This window comes from Anopheles gambiae, chromosome X, assembly GCF_943734735.2.
Source record: "Anopheles gambiae chromosome X, idAnoGambNW_F1_1, whole genome shotgun sequence".
Taxonomy (NCBI): Eukaryota; Metazoa; Arthropoda; class Insecta; order Diptera; family Culicidae; genus Anopheles; species Anopheles gambiae.
Window position 1 is genome coordinate 15,072,499 of NC_064600.1, and position 12,328 is coordinate 15,084,826.

At 39.1% G+C, this 12,328-nt stretch overlaps 1 long non-coding RNA gene across 1 annotated transcript; it reads left to right on the forward strand.

Moving 5' to 3' along the window:
• The first annotated feature begins 7,997 nt into the window (after positions 1 to 7,997).
• LOC133394403 (uncharacterized) lies at positions 7,998 to 12,295 on the forward strand. The gene is made up of 3 exons (XR_009766697.1): positions 7,998 to 8,170; positions 11,985 to 12,124; positions 12,197 to 12,295. It is a non-coding gene; the product is annotated as an uncharacterized LOC133394403 (long non-coding RNA).
• Positions 12,296 to 12,328: the final 33 nt, after the last annotated feature.

Sequence of the window (12,328 nt, forward strand, 5' to 3'; positions counted from 1 at the left end):
ATAGTATTCTGCACAACTCATAGATTCACTGTTTTTATCTATCTCTTACGGATTTTCCGCCAATCGCGAAAAACGACTGTCCGTATCGCTGTGGTAGGCGCTTTAGAAAGAGAGGGTATCGCAAGAAGCGATATTGCGCTTGCACTTTGTTGGTAATCCTTAACTGATGAATCTTGGGAATCAGTTTTAATACTAGGACTTACCAATTTTTAATCCTGCTTGGATGATATATTTACAGATAAACTCCTATATTACCAATCACATTGCACATTGATTGATATCATTAACCAAGGATCTTGTTTCTGAAATTCTATAATGTTGTATTGAAAAAGGGGTGTTCTCGTAACTTGGGAGGTTCTCGAAGGGCCGCGGGCCGTAGTTTGAACATCCGTTCACTAGGTGGTTGCAAAATCCTCTTCTCTTTTTCTTCTTCTTCTTCTTATTTTTTATTCTATTTCTATGTGAGAAAGGATGAATAATGTTATGTTTTATCATACTTTCTCTGTATGAAGCTTCCATATTAACTATCCATAGTAGTTTACTTTTGATTCGTCCAACAGTGAGACGCCGTTTATCCGGCTGTCCGTTCATCCGTGCTGTTGAGAACTGACAGTTCAATACAAAGATGACATTGTGTGCTGAGAAGGATATTTAAAACCCCGTTGTCAGAGCACATTTTCCGACAAGAAACGTTAAAATTCATGGCAAATTTCCAATATTCTCATTGAAAAAATATTGAAGTTAATAAAAACTGACTCGATTTTACCAACACGTATACAAATATAAATTTAAAAAAAACTTCAATAATTTATGATAAAATATATACTTTGACCCATTATCCGTGTTATTCGAGTATTTGAGCGAGGTCGATTCCCTCAAAACAACGTGTGTACGAGGCACCCTATGGGAAAAAATTGCACACAAAACTGCATGCAATTTTGCCAACATGAAATATTTCAGATTTTCGAAGTGCCGTGAAGCGTTCAGCCACAATTCGATGACAGGTCCGTACAAAACCAATCATTTATACGGACGTCACAAGAGGCGTAAACTCAAAAAGTTTACGCTTGATTTGTATGGGAGAGCGTAAACTTCCTGTCAAAAGATTATAGGGTTGTATGGCTGAAATTCAGTTTATGCCAAAGTTTACGCTTCGTGTGACGTCCGTATTACACGGCAAATATTTTAACGTCATGTGTGGGCGCGTAAAAATTTGGCATTTCATCGAATGTCATCGCACCACACAGTATGACAGTTGGATACATACATTTAGGCGTGCAATGATTCTGCCATGTTGATTTTGGATATTTTTTCACTCTTCACGGCGTTAAATTGTCATTATGTAGTATGTCTGGTTGCACGGTGACATCTAATTCTGTTATATTGTATTGGGCAGTTTTACGATTCTGTCCAGCTTTTTTACAAGGAGTTCGATATCAAAAGAGCCATATTCTACAAAAATGTTCGCGGAGTTTCACATGAAGCCCTAAACTGTTAAACCAAGAGAAAAAGTGTGTGATAGTTCAATGAAATATATGAACTGTTAGGCTGGAAATAGACGATCCGAGATCGTCGCGGTACCGCGAAAATTGCGTATGACTTGAGCTGTCAATTCTGTTATAAAATCTGACAGATAGGCGAGATAATCGCGGTTCGTGTATGGAACCAACTGAGGTCTGGTGACGATTGAATGTGCCAAGAAGATATATTTTTTTATCAATTTGCGAATCAACATGGTTGTTTAACAAATCGAACATGTCAAATCCCATATATTTTTCATGTTCGATGTCGTGTTCGATTGCTGCTAGAGCGCTGCCTTAGATTATTTTAACCTAAACAATATGTAAACAAACGCCGATTCAACACAGGCTCAATCGTTTTAGCTCATGGATTATTGATTTTTTTCGGCTGAAGCAAGAAATGTTACAAACTTTTTGATTCGATATTTTAAAATTTATTAAAAGTACTATAATGCATTTCAATCAGAAAAAGGAGATAAAACGATCTTCAAATGATAGTTTTACATGGTATGTTTTTGAGCTATGCCCATTTTGGCTATGCCCCACGTGAAATATAAACATTTACGGGCGGTCCCCGAGATACACGGTTAATGGGGATCACAAAAGGGCGCAAAATGCCGCGTATCTCGAGTTTCCGCATCGGTCGAATCTTGTGATTTTTCCAAAATATCACTAATTTTCGTATAATTTTGCAAGTAGGGGGTGGTTTTAGACTTCTTCTTCTTTTGGCAATAAAAACCGCTGCCCGTCAAGGCCTGCCTGTACCCACTAGTGAAGTGAGCTGGCTTTCAGGGACTTTTTGTTACCGTAGCAGGATAGTAACTCCTACGTCTATTCGGGGCTTGAACCCATGACGGGCATGTTGTTAAGTCGTTCGAGTTTACGACTGTACCATCAGACCGGCCCTGGGTTTTAGACACATTATTGTTTATCTGATATGATTCTGACTGAATAAAACAGTTTCAAACCTTTTGAAATAGTTTTATTGAACATTCTATTCACAGGGAACTTATTTGGCATTTGACAATTGAAGTGTCAAATCAGAACAATTTGCTCCAAGAAATGTCAACTTTAGAAAACCGCGTATCTTCGAATCCACGTATGCGAGGTACTGTGTATCTCGGGGACTACCTGTATATCGGGGAATATCTTTATTGTTTATTCAAGCAATTTTATCCTATAGCTTAAAACTAGCAATAAATAGCACCGAACCGAAAGAACTGACCTAAGAATCACATACGATAGCGCGCAGTATAGTAAGCTTTGTTAAAAATAAGTCGCGTGATGTATGTCAATGTGATGTATGGGCAACCTAAGGTCCCTTGAAGATAGAAGTGGACCTTGAGGACCTGCAAAATTGTTGCAAAATTCCTCTTTTTGTCTGGATGGTGTTTAGTGCTAGTTTCTAGTGCTGGATCCTGGTCCATTTCATAACAAAAAATTGAGCGATTTTTAAACTCACTTGCCTGCATCGTTTATGAATTTGGCTGAAGATATTTCTGTCATGTTAGCTAAATTAGCTACATATTTGAAAGAATTAGTTTAATTTTTGAAAATAAAATAGTCCACTCATCTTTAACAGTCGGATTAGCAGAAAATGTATTACGTATATTTAGTCCAAAAAAGATAATCTACGTCAAACGGATGATGATCGGTGATGCCATGTATTCGAACCATAATTTGTCGGACGCATGTAAAATCGCATGCGATTTTATCGGACGGCCTGTCAACATTTTATACGGGATTTAACAGACAACGTCGGACATGGGCTTTTTATCGAAACATCATCGAATGTCATCAAAATTGGCTTCACGCTTCACGGCGCGACACCATTTGGCGGAATGTCTGGTTGCACGGTCACACCAACTCATTCTCACTTTTTTTGTTTTATTCAAAATGGTGGTTGACACTGTTCAAACTCACTCCAACTCTCTCTCACTTTTTAATCTCACGAAGGTATGTCGGTCACATGAACCGAGCTGTCCGATATGCTTTCGCACTCTGTCGCATTGCACTTGCGCTACTGTCGAAACGAGACGCAATGTCCAATGTGTTTTTTTTTTCAAATACACAGCCGGTTTCAAATACACTTTCAAATGAAAAATGTAGTTGTTGATTGCTGTTTAAAAAGTTTTAAGATATATTTTAATTAATTTTTTTTTTCAATTTAATCAATTAAACCTTGCGAGTAAATTCGGTGCAATGACTGAGGCATGTTTAGATAATCGAATGAAACGAAGCTCCTCCCTCCTGTATGAGTTCGGGCCAAGCTGTGAACAATTACGGTTGTTGTCGTGCCGAACTGGAATAATTGCAGTAAACTTGCTACACTATCATTTACATTGCTTCGCTTCATCACTGTTCGTTGCAAACTTTACTTCTCACATTTCCAATCCACAGCGCACAAACCGTAATTGAAACGATCCATTTTGTAACAACCGTCAACACACACACACCCATACGCGCCCTAGCTTCGCCCTGATACGCATGACATCACGCTCTTCGCTAGATGGGAGGGTCTGGCGGTAGTGCGCAGAAGTGTTTCGGAAATAGCCGAACAAAATAAGCAAAACAAAAAAAAAAAAAAACATGCCCACAAACGTACGCCATGATGTCATAGAGATTCTATCGCCAAGTGGAGCGGAAGGGAATAAGAGCTCACACATCCGTTTTTCTAGGACAGAAGCGAATTAAAACAAAAAAAATATAATGCAATCGAGGTAACCGGCGGACGATCGAGAAGCTAATAACAACAACAATGCGCAGCACAAACTGTACGAATGTTTCAAGTGACACCCGTTGTCGATTCGGCTTCAGGTCTATACCCCAAGCCTCCATACAAAAGCGTACAGCGAGTAACGACCGAAAGTCATAAAACTTTACACCCCGTCACTAAAGGCAGTGCATATCGCAGCTGCGGGCAGTGTGGGGGAGTTTTATCGCTAAGCGGACAAGGTGACCGCGGGGTGCCCTGTAGTCGAGAAATGTCGAGCACAGATTTCCTTACGACACTTGCAAGGGGCTTCAAGGCACTCGACACCCCACATTCCATCACTGCATTGAGCTGATGGATCCGGAAGAAATCAACCGGATCAACATACCCTTCGTGGATTCGAAAACCCCGAATGGACCGTGCCTCCATACGTAGGACTGGCTCTCCTGCTAAATATGGTAAGCAAAAAGTCACTGTAAGCCGAGCCCACTAGTGCTACAGGCAGGTCTTTGACCGACAACGATTGGTTGGGGGAAAGTAGCCAAAGAAATACGCTATTACTATAGACGCGTTACCTGTCCGAAAAAAAAAACAATAATGCCGGCACGAATTCCAGGTGAGAAACAATCAATCCCGTAGCGAGCGTTCCGGTTGGAGGAGCGTTCGAGGTAAGTTAGGTATCGCCCGTGTTTAGGTGGGCATACGATAGGCTTCACTGCGATCGAACCGTGCGTATTCATTGGCTGCGTACAGCCTCGAATCTCGAACCTAGCTGATTGCCGGCATTGTCTGTTAAATTAGTAACAATTTCAGAGTCCATTTTTTTCTTCGCTTTTCTGTCCATGTAAGTTCGGCTACGCCAGACATTTAAACTGGCGGCCCACGGGCCGCGTCAATTTTGAGAATTGCTTAAGGCACTGCAAACCAAAAAATATTTTAATACTATTTGTCGAAGTGTATTAAATTTTCCAGAAAACAATAATAATTGTGTTGCTATATTTTTCGAAACTAACATTGAGGTACCCATAACATCTAACTATCTTATGCTACACGTACGTACAGAGCAACCGAGACCCTTAAGAAACATTAAATCGAATACAAACTAAGTCGTATTATGTTTCGATTTAACTCTAAAATTTTGCATAATTTTGTGCAGACTCTATTACATATTCTATATGGAAAAATATATTTGCGTCAACTACATAGAAACGAAATAGGAATGAAAATAACTAGATACACTCAATTGGAAACTTCGCAACAACTAGTGCTGGATTGTCGGAATCGCTTCCACGGCTCAAAACCATTTCCGATCTTAGCTACTCCGACTTCGAATCCAGCGAAATCAAACCAACAGTTCCGTTCGGTGCCGTCCGAAGCCTATAGAGCCGTTTAGAGCCATTCGGAACCGTTGGAGTCATCGGTTGTCCCACCGATTTTGACAATCTCCATGCCCCCGACTGCCGAGTAAAGGATTCATTCGGGTCCGAATTTTTTCTGACCTTAGAATTTTACATCATTGATGTTCGACTGGAACCACTTCTGTTTTTTGTCATAATAATGCCACCATAAATGTTAATAAAAGCGATTGAAGCCAGGTTGGAATTATTTGTACCCCATATGCTGCAAGACGAATTAATGTACTCTGCAACCTCCCCAAAAATCAAAACCAAAATTATATGATTACGCTTAAGCCTAAAGGATTAGCGAAAAATAATGCTTAAACACGTGTTATTACAATTTTTCTCTTGATCTGTCAAATTGCAAGCAAATATTTTTGTTATTCATCCAGCGATGGATAGCTCGGATTACTTGAAAAAGATTCACTACAGGCTGCTAGACTTCCCCTACTTCAGTGAAAAAGTGTGTTTGACAGATATTTTCTAGCAGAACTGCAGCAGAACGCGAGTAATGAAAAATGTCCTATTTTAATAATAACATTGAATGTACATTAAACATTTTTTCTCATATAAAAGAGAGCACATATAAAAATAACATCGCGAATTTGTACATAACAAACGATTCCAGATAAGAAGCGAGGAGAACAAAAAGACACTTTGTTTAACAATAAAAATCTAAAAAAGTATTTTACATAAATATTGGGGACTATTTTCCATTCTCAACTTTGCGACCCTGAAATGCGAATCACTGAAAACTTTGCGAATCACTGAAATTTTGTACTTGTGGCCCTCTGATGAAATGAGTTTGACACGGCTGGTACACACCAACTTACGCCAACGCCTACAGATGGACGAATTCCTGGAGCGTTTGTAACATGACATGTCGTCCAATGTGTGCACGTTTTCTCTCGCGAGGTTGACACCAGGAAATTATTCCGTGGAAAAGAGCAAATTTTTCGTGGGCACAAATCCCAGCGTCGCCAAGTGTGTGAAAAAAACAAACAGGTAAAAAAAACACACACGCGCTCGCGCGCTTACAACACCGGCAAGGCAGTGTGCAAGGACATATGCGACAAATGATGCAAAACGGAGTACAAAAACACTGAGACCGCGTCTCACACGGTCGAGTCAGTTATTGAGTTAGAGGCGAAAAAAAACCACGAGGTCCAAAAACTTCCACAATTTGAAAATTAATAACAACTTATTAACTAATTATTAACCAGCTTTAAACAAGGCTTACCTAGACGAGTGGGAACACGATGTAAGTTGTTCTGGAAGTATAAAAAAAGAAAAGGTGGTGGGGAGGAGAGGGGGGACATCAGTAAAAACGCAATAAAAAAAACTCCAGAACACAACGCGCATACGGTTGAGGAATCTTGTTTTGCACCACACTACATTTTGACCTTCCCCGCTCTGGAATTTGGCAAGAATTTCTTCGCCACATGCAACGCCACACACGTCTCTCTCTCACACGCACACACACACACATGCATAAATACACGCTAGAGGAGCATAGAACAGATTCACAAGGATCAAAAAAACATCTTGCTTTCCTCGTTGAATCGCCGAAGTCGAAGCGGGTGGAGTGAGAAAGCATGCAAGATTGTGTTGGCTGCAAATCGTCACCAACACTATCGCCGCACTATCATTGCGCTGCGCAGTGATTTTAGGCAATCGGTGCCAAAACTACACTTCACACTGCTCCTGCTGGCGTTTGCCGGGTTTTGTGGGTGAGCCTGCTGCCACATTTGATATGACTCATCCGCAATCATGCGTATCGAAAGCGTCAGCGCAGTTGCAGCATCATGCCGCCGCCGTAGGACATTGAGTCACGTTGGACCGCAAATCCGGGCGTTACCCTGTATCCTCCTCCTTTACCTTAAACTAAAGCTCCTAAGCAGTTGTGTTTTACGGACACCGGGTGGGCACCAGAAAGAGCCTTTACATCAGCCCCGTGCCGAGATTTTTTTTTCCAAATTTCACACACGTACAATGAAACATACACACACACTACGATTACACGCTTCCCACTTGACTTCACCAAATCCAGATCGTTCGCGCTCCGCTCGATAACTGCAACGGTACCGCGGCTTTGCTGCACAGAGTCAAGTGTGAGTGACGGCGAGTGACTCCCCACCGCTAAACGCGTGCGCTTATGACGGCTCCAAAATGAGCTGCCGTCCGGGAGCAGAAACGAGATGGAAAGCATACGGTGATATGGTGTGGTACCGCTTTTGCATCCACCGCAAGTCCGCTCACGCACACACTCGCGCATGTGCTTGCGTGTGGTTGTGTGCGAGAGATTGGGAGAGAGTAAGAGCGATTCGAGCCGCTTCGGAGAACAAAACTCCACAGAAACTTCCCAGCCGTGCAGCCACTCGGGTGCGTTTGAGATGCTGTGCAAAAATCAGTTGAAAAAATATTTTCCAACCGCTAAGTGTTCCAGTTTTCTGTGTGCTGTGCTGTACATCAAGAAATAGTGAAAAAAGCATTTCGTTCCATTCGCTGTATTCTGACCAAGTGGTTGTGACAAAGTTGTGGTAAGATCTGTAAGCTTACGGCTTTATTTTTCACGCGGAATCGTCATCAAATATAACATTAAAAAAGGTGTGGTTGATTAGTGAAAAAAAGTGGCTTACGGTTAAAACTTATAAGTGCCGATTATGTGACTCAACTGCTTGAGAAGAAGTATCAAAAATGCTCATTTTCTGTTATGTTCCGTGTTAGAGAACTCGATTTGTCTCTGGTTTGATATATCGAACTTAACTAAGGTCATTTGCATTACTTGACTCAAACAGAGACAGTTTTTTGTCCAGCAGCTTTCCGTTAGGTTAAAGTGTCGATTATCTGATTCAAACGGAAAAGTATCAAACAAAACCGCGCTACACGAACTGAAACGAAATCGGTATTATACAAGCTTGTTAGAGACTTCTTTCGTTGACTCGAGACATTACTACCAAATTGATCTGAAATGAATTTGTTTGTCAAAACAAACTGCAACGCGTAACGCAGGTAGTATCGTACTAATTAATAATTATTTCTACATGTGGCATATTATTGTTCTTTAAATGTGTTTGGCAATGTCATGCAAAGTAGCGCTTGTGTTATGATTCTCTAATTTCTGTGTATTTTGTTATTCCCATCCTTTTTCCAATGAATAATTACAAAAAATCTCTTTTGAATGTAATTACATGCAATTCGTGTGGTTTAAATATATGTATTTAGTAGTTAAACCGTAAAACAAAACGAGTCGTGGTGATCATTTTCAGCAAAGTGCAGTGTTAACAGTAAACTTAAAGGTGTAAGTCTTCCAGTGAACGAACAAGTTTTTAGAGATTAAAATTCTGATCCTGAATATTTGTGTTTTAGAATATTTTCATACAATCTGTTACGAATTGTGCGGTAAATGTAATAATTAAATAAACATACTTTGGTTTTGAACATACACAAATTGTGAAAATATCTATTATATTTTAAAAAAATATATTTTTGCAAAAGAGGCAAATCAAAGGCAATTTGTGTGCTTTTTAGTGAAGGTTAAATTCTCTTTAAAAATTATGTTCTCCAAAGTAAGTGAAATTAAACACATTTTTAAAACCAAAGTTTCATGTTAGCTTCAGAGGAACCGTTTATTTTAGTAGCTGTTTCGAGTGATATTTTGCGTTTGTGAGGCAATTAATGCTTTATTGCTCGATAAATATTGCTATGTTTCTGATGTGAAACTAAGCGATGGGAGTAGTGACTGCCTATTTTTGCTAGAATGTGATACAGTGCCTACCACAACTATATGGACAGTCGTTTTTCGCGATTTGCGGACAATCCACAAGAGATAGATAAAAACAGTGAATGTATGAGTTGTGCAGAATACTATTTCACATCTTCGTATATTTTTTTCAATTTATTTTAACACGTTTTTACACGACTTATGACGAAAAAACAAATTTATGGTCGTACCATAACTATAAAAACACTTCGAAAAACCGGTTTTATGTGCTAGCTAACGCATTTAAAAATCGTTCAAAAATAACATATACATAAATAAATAACATATTCTACAAAAGTTTTAAAGTAATACATTTTTGAACGATTTTTAAAAAGTGTTTTTATAACTTTTTTAAGGTTTTATAAGTTTTATAAGAGTAATTATTAAAATATGTTTTTTTATATACAAAAAAAATTCACAAAAAAATGTTTTTCGCCTGTAATGATTGTTTTGAAAATGCAAACCATTATGTAAAAAGTTTTTCAAAAACCATTTTGAAATTACCATGAGAACCTTATCAATTTTGTGAACAACTGTTCAAAACTAATCCGATCCAACAAAAGCGACACAAAAAGCTCAACAACGATTTTTTAGCAGAATCTAAATATTTGGTGTTGTTACATACATAGTTAAGGAATTTAATACTAGTCTGATATTTTTTTCCTCCCACCACCCACTTCACCATCGATGTTCTCTTAGACCGCTATAAGTTGTGTAAAAATGTGTTAAAAATTTGAAAAAATATACGAAGATGTGAAATAGTATTCTGCACAACTCATACATTCACTGTTCCTTTATCTATTTCTTATGGATTTTCCGCAAATCGCGAAAACGACTTTCCATATAGTTGTGGTAAGCGCTGTAGTATCATAGTGAGCTATTTTAGCGGAGAATGGACATTTTTAACTGTCGCTAAAATTAAGCATGCGTTCAGAATAAGAGCTCATCGTTCCGTAATATTATTTTCATTTGGGATTAATAAGCTCTAGCGAAAATGCTATTGTTACACAACACGCATGAAAGCCTCGGTAGATAAACCAAAAACTCTAGGTGAAATTCAAAAACCTGGCATCTTTACGCGAAAAAGATTTCGTATCGTTTAGCCGCGTTTCGGGTACCACCGTGCACACAAAGCCGCTGCCATTTGAAGCAATCGAAAAATTGTTTTGGATAATTTTCCAAATTTTGACGAGAAATTTAAACCAAAGCCCGCCTTAAGGAAGGATGGGCTAAACACATGCGGAAATGCGAATTGGCTGCGGAATTCCTTGTCGACCAAACGAGCACATCAAACGGTAAAGCAAAACTATCGATCTTATTTTTCAAGCAACTGGCCCGCAATAAAGGAAACATTTTGCAACACGTACAACAATATTTTCGAACTGTTGCGACATAGTTCTTGCCGCACGCATACGCTTGTTATCTTACACGTAGATTTCCAGAACATTTTTTTGCATACAACATGTTGCTCGTCAACATACGCGCCCTGCTTAGCCGTCTTATTTGGTTTTGTTAATTTCGGTTTGTCTATGAATCTCATCGAAATATCGTGGAATATTGTTATTTTTAGGTTATTGTTTAATGGTGATGTTAAGCTAATGAAGAGGATACTATTAAAAAGCAGTCAACTATGCTTCATTAGGTTAAATATCTTGACACGGAATTATAGTCCATACTTTACATGCACAATACAAGAAATCGTCGAAAGCTTTTTGTGCCACGAGTATAGGCAACCCCGAAACCGTTTGCAAGAAAACTCCCTTTTTTGGGTTAAAATACTTCCATAAAATAATGGAACGCTTTCGAAACTATCCATGTATTTGGATTTCATTTTGTTGGTTGATTACATCCACCATTACCACTCTGACTCACAACATCGTTGCTCTAGCATGAACAAAAGACAGATCATTATCAATCTTCTTTTCTTGCTTCGCACAAACCCCATTTCGATAGTGGCATGTTGGAATCCGGTTTCGCTGCACACGATGCCCAACCCTTTTCGTTTTATTCCTGCCATTCTTGTTCGTCTTATATTCTCCATTCTCGCGTTGTTCGTAGAAGGGCGAACGCACAAAAACAAAAACAACAACATAAAACAGACAAGACGCTAAACTAGCAAACGCGTCCCAACACGGTCAACACACCGCGGTCGGGCTGTCATTTGATCATGTTTTTGCCTTCGCTGAAGCTCTAGGAGGAAGTTGTTTCTATAGGTCACATCGTTTGCCAGTGGGCATTTCTTTCGCTTATTCTCTCTTCTTTTTGCTCAACTCAGATTCTGGTGACGTGAAAAAAACGACGCTTCATGGTTTGGGAGGGTTGTGGTTAAAACAGTGGTTGTGATGTCAGTTTGGTGATTAGATCAGTTTGATGGGGATTTTTGTCGCTTTCGATTTAATATCTTTAATATTTAATCATTTAATATCTTAAGCCCTCCTATATATACATGATAGATGAATAAATTACGCATTCATTATTATTTTTTGCTGTCATTATCATAAAAACATAAACTTTTGACTTTATTTTTGATGTTTATTTATGCGAGATACGTTGATTAGCACTATGTCACAAATTTAAACTTTTTTTTATAGATACCTTGAGCGTATTAGTGTGCTGACTATTACCCGATAAGCCAAATACACTCGGGCTTCGTGGAGCGCAACTCCGGAGTATCTTCTAGAGCGCCCTTGCCCCTTCCTTGCTGTCGTTACCCATAACTGTTAGCTGGAGAGTACGTTAGAGTTTTGGTATCGCATTTTTCGGCGAAAGAGAGTTAATGGATTTTCTTCAATTTATCTTACAGCATTTTTATATCGGTATCGTATGACAAACTAGTGTCAAAGTGTTTCCTGCACCCCTTACCGTGGAGATGTGCGTCAGTGAAGTGCGACGAGAAGGTTAGAGCGGGAAGATTATGGTATGTTAAATTGAGGTC